At 43.3% G+C, this 12,155-nt stretch overlaps 1 protein-coding gene across 1 annotated transcript in view; it reads left to right on the forward strand.

The window, feature by feature from the left end:
* The window catches only part of FAM124A (family with sequence similarity 124 member A), a 46,223-nt gene that overhangs the window by 16,124 nt on the left and 17,944 nt on the right, over window positions 1–12,155 (forward strand). The window lies entirely within an intron of this gene.

Genomic DNA, 12,155 nt, shown 5'->3' on the forward strand with positions numbered 1-12,155 from the left:
TGTGTATTATTTCAAAATCTGGCTGCCTTCACTTAACTGTTAAAGATGATGAAAACTAACCAGGAGCAGGAAGGGGGCTGGGTTTGATTTGGGCTTTCAAAAATCTGTCACAAAGCAAAAATTTCCTAATATAGTTGTGTACTTTAAGTTAGGTTAGTTCAAACCAGTTCTGACTCAGGCACTGCTGGACTGGGTATCTTCTAAGTATATTTCTCCAAACAATGTCATTTAATAAGTGTAAGAATATAATTATATTATTTTACTGCGATACAAAGATATAATATAGTGTATTCTGTCATATTTCCACAGAGAACTGAGATGCTTTTACAATGGCTAGCAACAAGCTGTATTAAATACAATTGTAAAAACAATTTACAGTGGGCTTGCCAGCATCATGCTGCATTTCCAGAAGGTGTTATTATAAAAAGAAGACTAATTAAAGTGTGAGGAAAAATGGAAGAGGAAATTGGACTCAAATCATGTAGAGCTCTTAGCCTCCAGCATCTGTCAATGTTGCAAATTCAGGTGTTTTATATAGTGCTGAAATCGGAAGTGTCAGCTCCTGTGGAAAATACAGTGAGCATCTTCTGCATATCTTTCCTGGCCTGTATTATGCTGCTAGAGGTAAAGAGCAATGCTGTTTCTCACTGTGTCATTGCTACATGCCACCTAACAGTCTTTAGCTGTGCAAAACGTGTTTATGTAGCTGCTTGTCATCAAATTCCACTGCGATGAAGAAGCAAATGCTTGCATACAGAGTGGAAAAGTATAGTACTGAACCCCGGGAAGTTAAGGTTGGAAGGCACCTCTGCAGATCATCTAGTCCAAGCTCTCTGCTGAAAGCAGGGGTAGTGAGAGTGGGCTGCTCAGGGCCATGTCCCATCATATTCTGAATATCCCCACAGCCTCTCTGGGCAACCTCTACCAGTAACAAAAAAGGTTTTTTCTTATGTTTAAACAGAATTTCCTGTATTTCAATTTGAATCGTCTGCCCAGAGCAACATCAAGAGGCCCTGTTACTCTCCAGTCCCTAATTTGCCCTGTCAGTTGCATATTTTTTAATCAACTTCTTCCTGTTTTGCCATGGTATTCGATCACACAGCCCTATCCCCCTTCCCAGCCCCATCAGCATCCCAGTCTCATCCACAAGCATCCATAGATGATGCATCCTGATTTTCAGGAGCTGCAAATGGACCCTTGCCTCTGCCAGGAACGGCACAGAGTTATCACTACTGCTCAGCACCATTGCCTGGAAACCGTGCTGGAGTTGTTGATATTGAGCTAACTTTGTTATTTGCACTTTTGCCTTTGGAGAAGCTGAGGTTAGCATGCTGTTCTAGCATGTCGAGATTGGTCTTACTGCATGTGGTTATTTAGAAGCATAAGGAATAGGAAGGAAACGTGCCCTTAAAGACATGACTAAAGATGGCCAGTGGCCAGGAAGAGAAGATAAAAAAGAACAGAGGCACAGTCACGTGTAAGGACATGTACAAAAAAATGTGTAACTGTGCTTGAAATCAAATCTCGATTTGATTTTTGCATGTCAAGTATGTGGCGTTAACCACGAGCATGCCCTTCCCCTTGTAAAGGCTGAAGTTGCTGTTTAAATGTATTTAGCTTGGAGCAACCCATGTATTTCTGTTGTTTGTGAAAGTCAGTATTTCGTTCTTTGGGATCGTTTAGTGCGCACCAAACTGTGTGTCCCATGGTTAAATTACTTACTACTGGCTTAGTGCTAGCTTGGGATTTCTGTATCGAAGGGGTATAAGTGTCTCCTAAACAGTTATTGGATCTGATATATCAAAACTCTATATTTTTTGTTCATTATATGATCATTGTATATTTTTTTCCGACCACATCAGTGTCAGGGTTTTTTTCCTGTCATATAGATACAGCAGATAAAACTGGACTAGTTTTTTGGGTTTTTTTTTTTGAAAAATCAGGTAAGAATGACTATCTGAATGTTTTTCTAGCTCCTGTTTTAAGCACGCATAGTCATAATCAAAACCACATAAGCAAATATTTCCTCTTTCTCATTACTAAGCATGATTCAGAAGCATAGGAAATCTCTGATAAACCCTGAGCTATTGAGTGCCACACAATTCTTGTAAAAATTTACAGCAAAGTTTTCAGAGAATGTTAAATTGGATTATTAGGTGATGTGGGTTGAATTTCCCTTTGTGGAAGTGTTACTGTTGCTGTCCTAGAAAACCCCAAGGAGCTAGGCAGCCGTTTAGTGGGTCTTTTACCATGAGCAATGGGTTGCAGGAAAGATCTTGACAACCCAAGTTCAGCTGGTACAGTGATGAGAAAGATCTGGAAATTGTTGAGACATCTGAATTGTTAAAGCCCAAAGAGGGAAGCTAAAAAAATAAATCCATCTCATGGCATCTCCTGACTCAGAGGCACTGAGTGGTAGAGGTAGAATGGGAAAAGCCATCTGACTCATGGAGCGAAATGACAAAACACTTGTGAAGACTGAAGCTATTAAGGCAGTTTCTACTAAATGTGTGCTGTTTCGACAATGCCAGCCATTAGTTTCCTCAATTAATGGCTGCAGTACGTTATTGTGGTGTATTTTCTTTAATTTGAACTTTTTAAAATAAATATGTAAAATTTATTTTTGCAAGCTCAGTGGGGAACTGGGACATTTGGTAATCAGTGCATGCCACATTCTAGAGCAGTAGATGTCCACTGCCTGCCTCATTTTTGTTGGTACAACATGTATGTTGATTAACAGTTTTGGAAAAAAATCTTGTATGTATAATTTCTGAAAGGTTCATGAAATGTTTACCAGGTGACTCCTGGCTGCCACCATAAGGGATTAGAATGATGCACCGATGACAAAGCATGCTTTCTATTACTGCTTCCCTTTTCCGTCAGCTGGTGTGGGGTAGGTCTTTTGAACTGCGCAATCCTGTCAGCTGAAAGGATTATGAGATTCAAACTGGTTTTCCACTACTGTCAAGTCCAAATGGCTCCTTTGCTGTGATGCTGATATTCTTGACTGTCTACAGACACACAAACATGGCAATGCTTGACCATGTCTCAGGGTTTGATACCATATTTTCTTTAGATGCGTCTTCAGTGTAGATGATTTGTTGTGATTCCTGCCTTCTCTCTGGCTGGGTTTCCTTGCCACCTCTTTGTGATACCAAGAAGGTTTGTGCAAAAGCGCAAACTGATTAAAAGAAGAGATCTGCCACATTCGTTCTCTGACCACCACCAGAAGGCACAATCCTGATTGCTCTGCGTCCAAGGGCTTCTTTTCAGTCTGTTCAGCAAGCTGTTTCAACTTGCACCTAGACCTGACACATGGGAAGCACTGGAAACACTTAGCTGGGAATAGTAGGGGAAAGAGCGCCAGCAGTGAAGTCTTAAATTGTCTTAAGCCCGTCATAAAATCACACTCTCAGTTAACTGGAGTACGTTGTGTGAGGTATGGAGCTCATTGTTGGACCAAATTTGTCAGCTGCTCAAGGGTACAGAGTTTCTTGGGTATTTTTAAAGCAATGTTATTTCTGCCCTTTAAGAAAACCTGTATTTTTGAGAATCTCAGCTTTACATAGGAGTGGGATTTTAAGAAAATACAATGCTTGCAATCAAAGGACTCTGAACACTATGTAGTTGGAGGCAATTTGAATACTGACATGCATTGTGCAGCTTTTGATTTACCGGTGATTACTGAAGGGAGTTTTACTGAATTACTACACATTGCCACTCTGTACGGCATCTGATATTAATACCAAAGATCGGTGTCTGGGTTCTTGCCAGGTACAACGATCCATATCTTTCTTTAGGAAAATTTTATGATTGGGAAGGATGTGCATCTTTGCAAAGCTTAACTCTTCTGAAGTGGAAATCTGCAGCCATTTGGGATATGGCTCTCTGTGTGTTTCAGTTTCAGGCCCTTTTCCCTTCCTTTACCCCCTCCTAAAAAGTAAGGCGACTTTTTTTTTTAATTCTACATACAATATAAAATAACAACAAAACAAATTAATGTAATAGTTGAGCATTAATAATTAATGCACCTTTCCTGTCTTTCTTCACTGTATTTAATTCAGCAGCAATATAGGCTGCTACATAAAGTCCTGTGTTTTACCCTGATGGCACAGACTCATTCGTGCCAGTACCATCACCAAACTCACTGGGGCAAATCCTGCAAGCAGCAGCTCAGCATTGTGATTGACTTCCCCACACAGGGGTTTCTGATTATAGTTTCTTCTTGGGTGTTTCTGAAAGACATAGAATGACAATTGCCAGCTGTCTTCCACAGATCAGGAATACTTTTCAGGTGGCAAAGAAATAAAATAAAATTCTTTACTGTTTCTCTTATGGGTATCTGGTCTCCTGTGAGAAGTAACCTCTGTGTGATGAAGGCATCTGAGCCCCTAGATGGGCAAATAAAGGTAGATTGTGGCTTTTGAGTGAAGACAGCTGAGACAGTGAAGACAGTTTGAAGATGCCAAATCATGTGAATGTGTTGTGTGGCATGGACACATGTGCAGACTGAGACACCAAGACCACTTTCGAATTGTGGTGAACTGTATGGGGGGGAAGAGGGGACATGACAACAGTTGACATCCAGGAGAATATCCCTGAAGATGTATGAGTACACCAGCATTTTGAGGTTCTTGCTTTTCAGCCAGTTAGTAGCTAAGTCTGTGCTTGAGTAGAGCATTGAAGTAAGACTTCAGTGCTCTCCAGAGGCTAAGTAGACAATAAGATTTTATTTTTTTTAAATTGAAATTCTAGTTATTTCTAACACTGCTGTTGCCAATGTACCGTGTGGTGTCAACAGCATATTTTGAAGGAGAACACAAGGTTGTAAGAGTACCATGCAGCAATAAGAGTAAAGAGCCCATGGAGAAGACCATTGGTGGAAAAATCCTTACCTTGGGAGTGTTTGTGAGGAGTTGCCAAGCAGTTTTCTTGCTTGTAGCCATGCAACCAAAAAGGCACCCCTCTGGGTTCCTACAGTTTTTCTGCGTGAAACTCCCATACACCTTCTTTTTAGAGTTAAGGATCTTTTTTTTGGTGGGTGCTTAATATACAGTAAAGCACAGCCTCTACTTTGACATGCCTCTAGGCTTCATAAAGCCTAGATAGAACACCTAGGCATGGCAAGAAGGCTGTAGTGTCAGGGACATTGGATTATAGAGCCAGAAACACAGTGTGGCACCCCGTCCCTTTCTTTTTAGCCTGTTTTTGAAGGGAAACATGATGTGAACGTTTGCCATCTGTCTTCACAGAGGCACAAACTTCCCACAGGTTTCATCAGAACTGGATGAAAGGCAGTGGCACAAACTTTTGTCTCCATGGAGAAAAAAAGGCTGTAATGTGAGTTCAGTTACTACTTCTGCTAACCTACAGCTGGACAGTCAGCCCACAGGCAGCACACACATACCTTTATACCAAGTGTGAACTTCTTGTCTGCCACAGTTAGGGAATAAGTGAAAAAGCTGCAGTACTGTGAATGAGGAGATGAGGAAAATAGGGACTGAGAGTGTATCTTTGACCGAAGGAGTCCCTGACTCTTCGCTTTGCTATGAGCAGTCAGCAGCCTGACTAAAGGCATTAAAGAAGCTAGGTTTGGAGGATGTGATTGAAGACATGACAATTACATAGTTCAAGAGCATTTCTTCCACAGTGCTCATCACAAAAGCATGTCTCATTTGTTGACAAAGTTGTACAGCAAGATAAGATACCAGAACAAGAATGATTTTCAAGGTAAGCATGTAGGCCCATAAACTTTCCTTCCAATTTTAGTTGCATAGCTGAAGTTCCCAAGATAGAAGTGGAGTTACTTTGTTCCTGCTACGCTTGTGTACAATGGAGAGGGATGAACCTTATCTGAGGTTTGATTCTGTCTCACCATGGACTACAAAAGGAGCCTGGGACAGCCAGCCTCCTGCTGGAGGGACATGTGTTAGGTACCTGACCTTCCATGGCTGTGGGCCACAATGGTTGCGTTTACTGTGGAGAAGAGAGGGGTTATATGGTTCTGAAGGCAAGCTGAGATGGCAACCTTGGCACCGTAGACTGTATGACTGCAAACAGGAGAGTGAGCGTCAAGGCGCAGTTGCGTGATCGGCCTAAGATGTGTGGCTACACAAGTACCCAGACCAACATAAGGGAGTGGGCAGGAGTGTCCGGGGCGGTGAAGAAGGGAGAGCGAGATGGTTACCTTTAGGTAGTCTGAGGGAGGGCTGAGAATTCACTGGGGGCTGTAGTGCAGTGGGGAGTTTGAGCAAGTGCTGCACCAGCTAACAGCAGAGCTACCACGTGACAAGATCTGCCATTGCCTTTGCTTGATCACGCAGTGCCTCTGTGGGCATTAAATATCGCTTTTTGATAAGATTCATTCCCACAGGGTTGGCTGCATGCTGTACACGAAAGGCAATGACACCTCGTAAGAGTGTCCATGATAATGTACTGGAGAAACCTTTTTATCTCCATCAGGCAGGTAATGGACTTAATTTTCCAGCTTTATTTTTGCTCTGTAGTTAGGTATTTTTGGTCCTATAGCAACGGGATAACAGCACAGAGAGCCTATATCACTTGCTCATCTGGAGGAGCAGATAGACCAGTTTGCCGTGCTTGTCATTATGCTGGTCTGCTGTGCGTTGTCTGGGCTACCTTAGAGATGGAGGAGTGAGCATTCTGGCACCATTATCTCCATTAGAGAACATTCAGCTGCACCTCTGCAGAAAGACACTGCTCTGATGGGAGCGTGAAGGAGGTTTCTTCTCTTGTTGCTGTGCCATGCGGAACATCCCCTTTCTTATTGCTTCTGAACAACCGTCATGAGTCTGAGGTGGTGTGCAAAGTAGAGCGTGCTCAGAAGCACATTATCCTGCAGCCCTGCATTTGTCAGATGCTATTAAACAGCAGGGAAAAAGAATGGAGGAGCTGGTGAATCTGTCACATCCTGCTTGTTCAAAAGATTATTGATGCTGCATAATTCATTAAAGCATGACCTAGCAGTGGGCTCTGCTGCCAGAGGTGTCCAGTAACCGCTTCTGTTGCAGCTGCCCATCAAGTGATGCTCCTTGTTTGTGGAAACAGCCTCTGTCTTTGTGTCTGCCCATGAGCCTTTCAATTAATACACTTAAATGGGTCGGTCTTGCCTTGGACTCAGATAAAATATGAAGGTCCTGTTCAGTGAGAAACGCTGCCATTTCAACATTTCTTTGTGTTTTAGAATGGCATTGAAATAGGGAAATACTGAAATTTTCTGTGCAACAGAAATCACGGGAAGTTTCAATTAGGAAATATTACAGTGTTTTTTTCCCAACAGTATTTCTGCAGTGAATTTGGGTTTTTACTTCCCCACAGTTGAAATATTTTGATTTATTAACAATGAACAAAATATGCTGATCTGTAATGTTCAGTTTTGATTTCATTACTTCCCGATAGCGATTATTTCCTGATAATGAAATAGTGCTTGATGGGAGCTGCAGTTCAGGAGCTTGGTGCGTTTGTTCTGATCTTCTCCCATTGCCTGATTTACATCTCCTGTAGTGCATCATGCAATTTGGTCAGAATTAAATGTGAAATCTTACTGCCTGATGTGATGATAGAGGAGTCTAGTCTGTACCGTGTAAGAGAGGTTCAGGCGTTGGTTCCCATGAAGCGGCGTGCAGCAGCAGGAAAATGGAAGTTTGTGTTCCAGTGTTCAGTTTCTCAATGCAATGTTGTGGGTCAGCTCAAAAAAAATATTTATGTCAAGTATTTATAGGTTGAATACTTACTCTGAGTTTCCTGGATGGAAGATTGAAAATTGAAAATATCTGCCACAGTTTGGAAATGTGCTTCCCCGTGCACAAACTGGGGCAGGGATCCAGTCTGCCTAAAACCTTTCTTCACCATAGATTCCATCCTAGCTCACATACTTACCAGGTTTACCTAACCCTGTAGGTAACTCTTCGTTAAATATCTTCTGGTGAGTTCGAGAGGTCTTTACATCCACCTCTTGTTTCACCAACACAGGCTTAGGAGAGATGTTTCAGGGAGATTGGTGCTTACCTCCTTCCTAAGCTCTGCTACGGACTGGGTGTAGGCAGTCTGTGGATTTCCAGCCAAGTCCATGGGAGAAGCCTGGAAAATCAGATGTCATCAAGAATGCTGAACGTAGTGACTTCTCCTGAAATAAAAAAGTGGCTGGAGCACTGCCCCGAGAGGGGACAAGGCTTCGTGCAGGGCAGCTCCAGGGGGAATGCAACCTGGGCCTCTCACAGTGTAGAAGAGGGACCAGACTGCCAGGTCATGGCCAGATAACCCAGTGACCGTTCTGCTGGAGCCAGGTGTGCAAGATTCCTGGGGCCAAAAAGCAAATGCAAGAGGGAGACTTCTCTAACCTAGGGTTATTCAGGTGGCATGGGAGAAAAGTCTGCTCATTTCTTCTAGGGATGTTTTGCCTCTTGTGTGGTTTAATGTAAAATGCATACATACTCCAGGGAAAAGGAGTTGTAGCTCCAGTTCCCTGTACCTCCAGCTGAGCCTAGCTGCTTGCCAGCTGCTAGGGTTGCTGACCTGAAGTTACGCTCACTTGTGCCTGCTGTGGGCCAGGAGCCCTGCCTCCCAGGCCAGCTGGAGCAAGGATGGTGTTACCAGATACCTGAGTCTTTATGGCACCTCTCAGGGGTGGGGGCTGCCCCCCCCCCACCCTCCAGCCCAAGGGAGCAGAGCACTTAACCCATCGCTTCCCACGTCACCCACGGGTGTTTGTGTCACTGGACTGCCACTGTTGTCATAGCCATCCCGCGAGGCACCTCTGGCCAGGGGAGGGCTGGGCAGCTCTGGGTGCCAGGAGGGTTGTCCTCTGCATGCTCCGCTGGTCCCTGCAGAGTGAGGGGGAGGAAAGGGGTTAGGAAGGCGAGATCATCCTCCGCAGGTTTCGCAGAGGTGGCAGCTTCTGTCCATGCACTCAGCAGGGGACGCAGGCAACTGGGCTAGACAGACAGGTACCTGTCCTGCCTGTCCTCGAGACAGTGAAGTGCTACTGGAAAGAGGCAGCTGGCACAGACAGACTTGAAAGCACCCACTGCTTATGTCAGATTGTCTTTGTGATGAAAAGATCCTGGTTTCTCAGCAGGGAAAGGAGGGGAGGAAGAACCACAGGGCAAGACTGCCATTCTGCTTTGCAGGACTTTCTTTTTTCTCCGCTCAGCAATATTGCATCAGCAACAAAACAAAAATAATATGTAGGGAAGGATCCATCCAAAGCTCAATCATAAAATATCAGGCCACCTTCAGCTCCCAGCTTTAGGACATCAAGCGTGACAGCCCCGCAGCATTTGGGCTGTTTGCTTTAACATCTCATGGGTGGTTAATACTACCTAACAGAGGAGTAAAAAGTTTAGAATTGTAAAATACTCTTTTAATCCCGGTAGTAATTACCTGTTAGCAATGTTAGTGCTTTGCCAACTCAAAGAGAACTAATCCCCTTCTGTCATAGGAAGGAAAAAAACTGTAATAGCTGTGAGAACTGTGAAGCTTATTTTCAACTAGATGCCTCAGCATTTTGATATTTTATGTGGGATTAGCTGGTAACACAGGAAGGCTAATATATATGCAGAGCTTTCATTTGCTTCTGTGACAATTTGCCAGGGGCAAATTGAACTGAGTCATGAGAAACGGGTGTCGTGTTGTCCCCATCCCGTCCCGCCCCCCCGCCCGCTTCCTTGGCGGTTGAAGCAAAAAGACTTGTTAGTAACACAGAAACAGTTTGCAACTTATCATCAGTTCAGGTGAAGTTTCTCTTAGCTCCTTGGCTCATATTTCTGCTTTTCTTATGTTTCTCTTTTTCTTACCAAAACAGAAAGGGCTGCCATTTTATAAGCACAGAAGCCACATAATGAAAGGTATAAAAGTGTTGCAGTAAAAGCATCTTTTCTAAGATAAAATAGATACTGAAGCTCTTTATGTACTGATTTGGTACACTTTTCCCCCTTCAACTTGGTTGCTTCTAGCTCAAAAAAAAAAAAAAAAAAAAAAATTATTTGCTGTGCTGTATGTATAACCCTGGCTCCTAATGATGGCTCTGTGCCGTGCTTTGGTGGTCTTCTGAGGCTGGCTCTGCGAGCATCTGGTGCTGATGGGCACAGGCAGCGATGGCTGCAGAATACTAATGCCGGGGCTGGCTCCCACAAGGCTCCACTTTTGAAAAATGCTTTAGCCATTCAGTGTCCATGCACCATGCTGAGCAACAGGAGGGCAGAAAAGCCATGCTCAGGGATTTTTTTTTTTTTTTCTCAATGCAGTGCAAGAAGCCAACAGGAACGATGGCCCTTTGCTTTACATTGTTGTGCCCAGGCTTCTTTCAGAGCTGCAGTCATTTATATGCATAAATATCAAGCCTGTCACTTGTTGCAGGCTTTGATAGCATTTGTGTAACAATGGAAACAGAGGGAGAAAAGAGCTGAACATCTTCTATTCCAGTCTTAGAAAATGAATGACTGCGTAGCTATGGCGATTACTTTCTTTCTGGTTTTATTAGATCACTGTCCTCCGCAATTTGTTTTCCTTCCTGTCCTGCTGTCCCATGTAAGGGACCATGAGAGGACCTCCCCCCACAGCCCCTTTGTCTTTCTCCCACACTGTGACTATCCACAGGGGATATCTCAAAGAATTACCTACCAGTAACAATTGCTACAGCAAAGCCTCTTGCCACATACTGACACAATATTATAATTTTTATGCTCCAATTTTTTTCTTCCATTAACCATCTGACAAAGTCACTCCACGTCACCCATTTCATGCAGAGATGTGAGAACTCTGATGTAATTGTATTTTTGATTATTTACTTGTTTTTTCAATATCTCCCCCAGGCAAAATGCATGCTTGCTATTTGCTCTGCATACCATATCTTTCTGCAGCTTCTAAATTGAGGCTGATGGTATGTTTACTGGTCATCTCTGGAAGGCCACACAGTTGCATCTAGCTTTTTGCTGGGTCTTGCAGCTATTCGGTATCAAAAGACAACTAAAATACACTACTTGTATAATACTGCTTTTCCATTAAAGCAATTGCTGAAGTATCACAGGAATGTTATTCTGATGCCAGGAGGGAGAGGTTCCTACTGATTGCCAATAGGAGGGAAAAGAGCATGTGAGACAATCCCCCTATTAAATGTGATCTGCACAATGAAAAGCTTGCGAAGCCTTTCTAAGGCTTCACACATTTAGGCTTTGTGCCCAGTCTCGGGGTCTCAGACATGGAGGTGGTTTCAGAACACCGCACAGGGGAAACCATTTCAGAAAAATATATCCAGATTACCTGGATAATTTATTAAACTGTCTTGGATCTCCATTTACATGCATGTTTATTGGCATGCAACTCCAGTAGAACAGAAGCGACAATTTCTCCCCTGCGCTCCAACCGCCATTGCTCTGCTTCTGCGCTATCAGAGAGGTTTCAGGGACAACACCAGATAGAGCCCCTGTGAACATTCCCAAGGCTAACTAGAGGTTTCTTTTTTCCCCTGAGTAAGTGTAATTTTTTCTGCTTCCTGCTTTTACCAGTCTTCCCTAATCTTATGAAACCCTTGAAGCAGTAGTAGTATTATAGTTTTGATGGTCTGAAGACCAACAGTGCAGGATTTGTAGGGACAAGTAATATCTTTTCCTGAAGAAGGACTTGTGTGCCTGAAGGCTTGTCTGTTTTTTTTCCCAACTGTATCAGTTGGTCTAATAAAAGATATTACCTCTCCCTACAAACTTTGCCTTACTTATTAAAACAATTGCCTCCAGGACACAGAACACTCTTAACTGGGTGGAAAACTCCAACGTCAAGGTGATAGAGTGGAGTTCAGTGGTGTGATTTCCATGCCCGGAGCCAATTGGCACAAATTAAAACAAGGTGGGATGAACACTGTCTGCCCTGATCATTCTGCACATCATTAGTGTTCCTTTCACCCCCACTCTATGTCAGTGTTTTTGTCTTTCCTACCTCTCAGCTGTATGGGGCAGCTCTCTTCTGACACAGCAACGCACATTGGGTAACGTCTTTGGATGCTACCTCAGTAGTAACAGCAGCTCTTACAGTATGCTTGATGAAACTTCTCTGTCTTTGTTGCTATATATCTGTACATTATTTTTAGTTTACTGCAGGTGAGCTTGAGAGAGAGGGAAAAAAGCTCAGTGTGACTGAAT

Source organism: Grus americana, chromosome 1, assembly GCF_028858705.1.
Source record: "Grus americana isolate bGruAme1 chromosome 1, bGruAme1.mat, whole genome shotgun sequence".
In the NCBI taxonomy this organism is placed as follows: Eukaryota; Metazoa; Chordata; class Aves; order Gruiformes; family Gruidae; genus Grus; species Grus americana.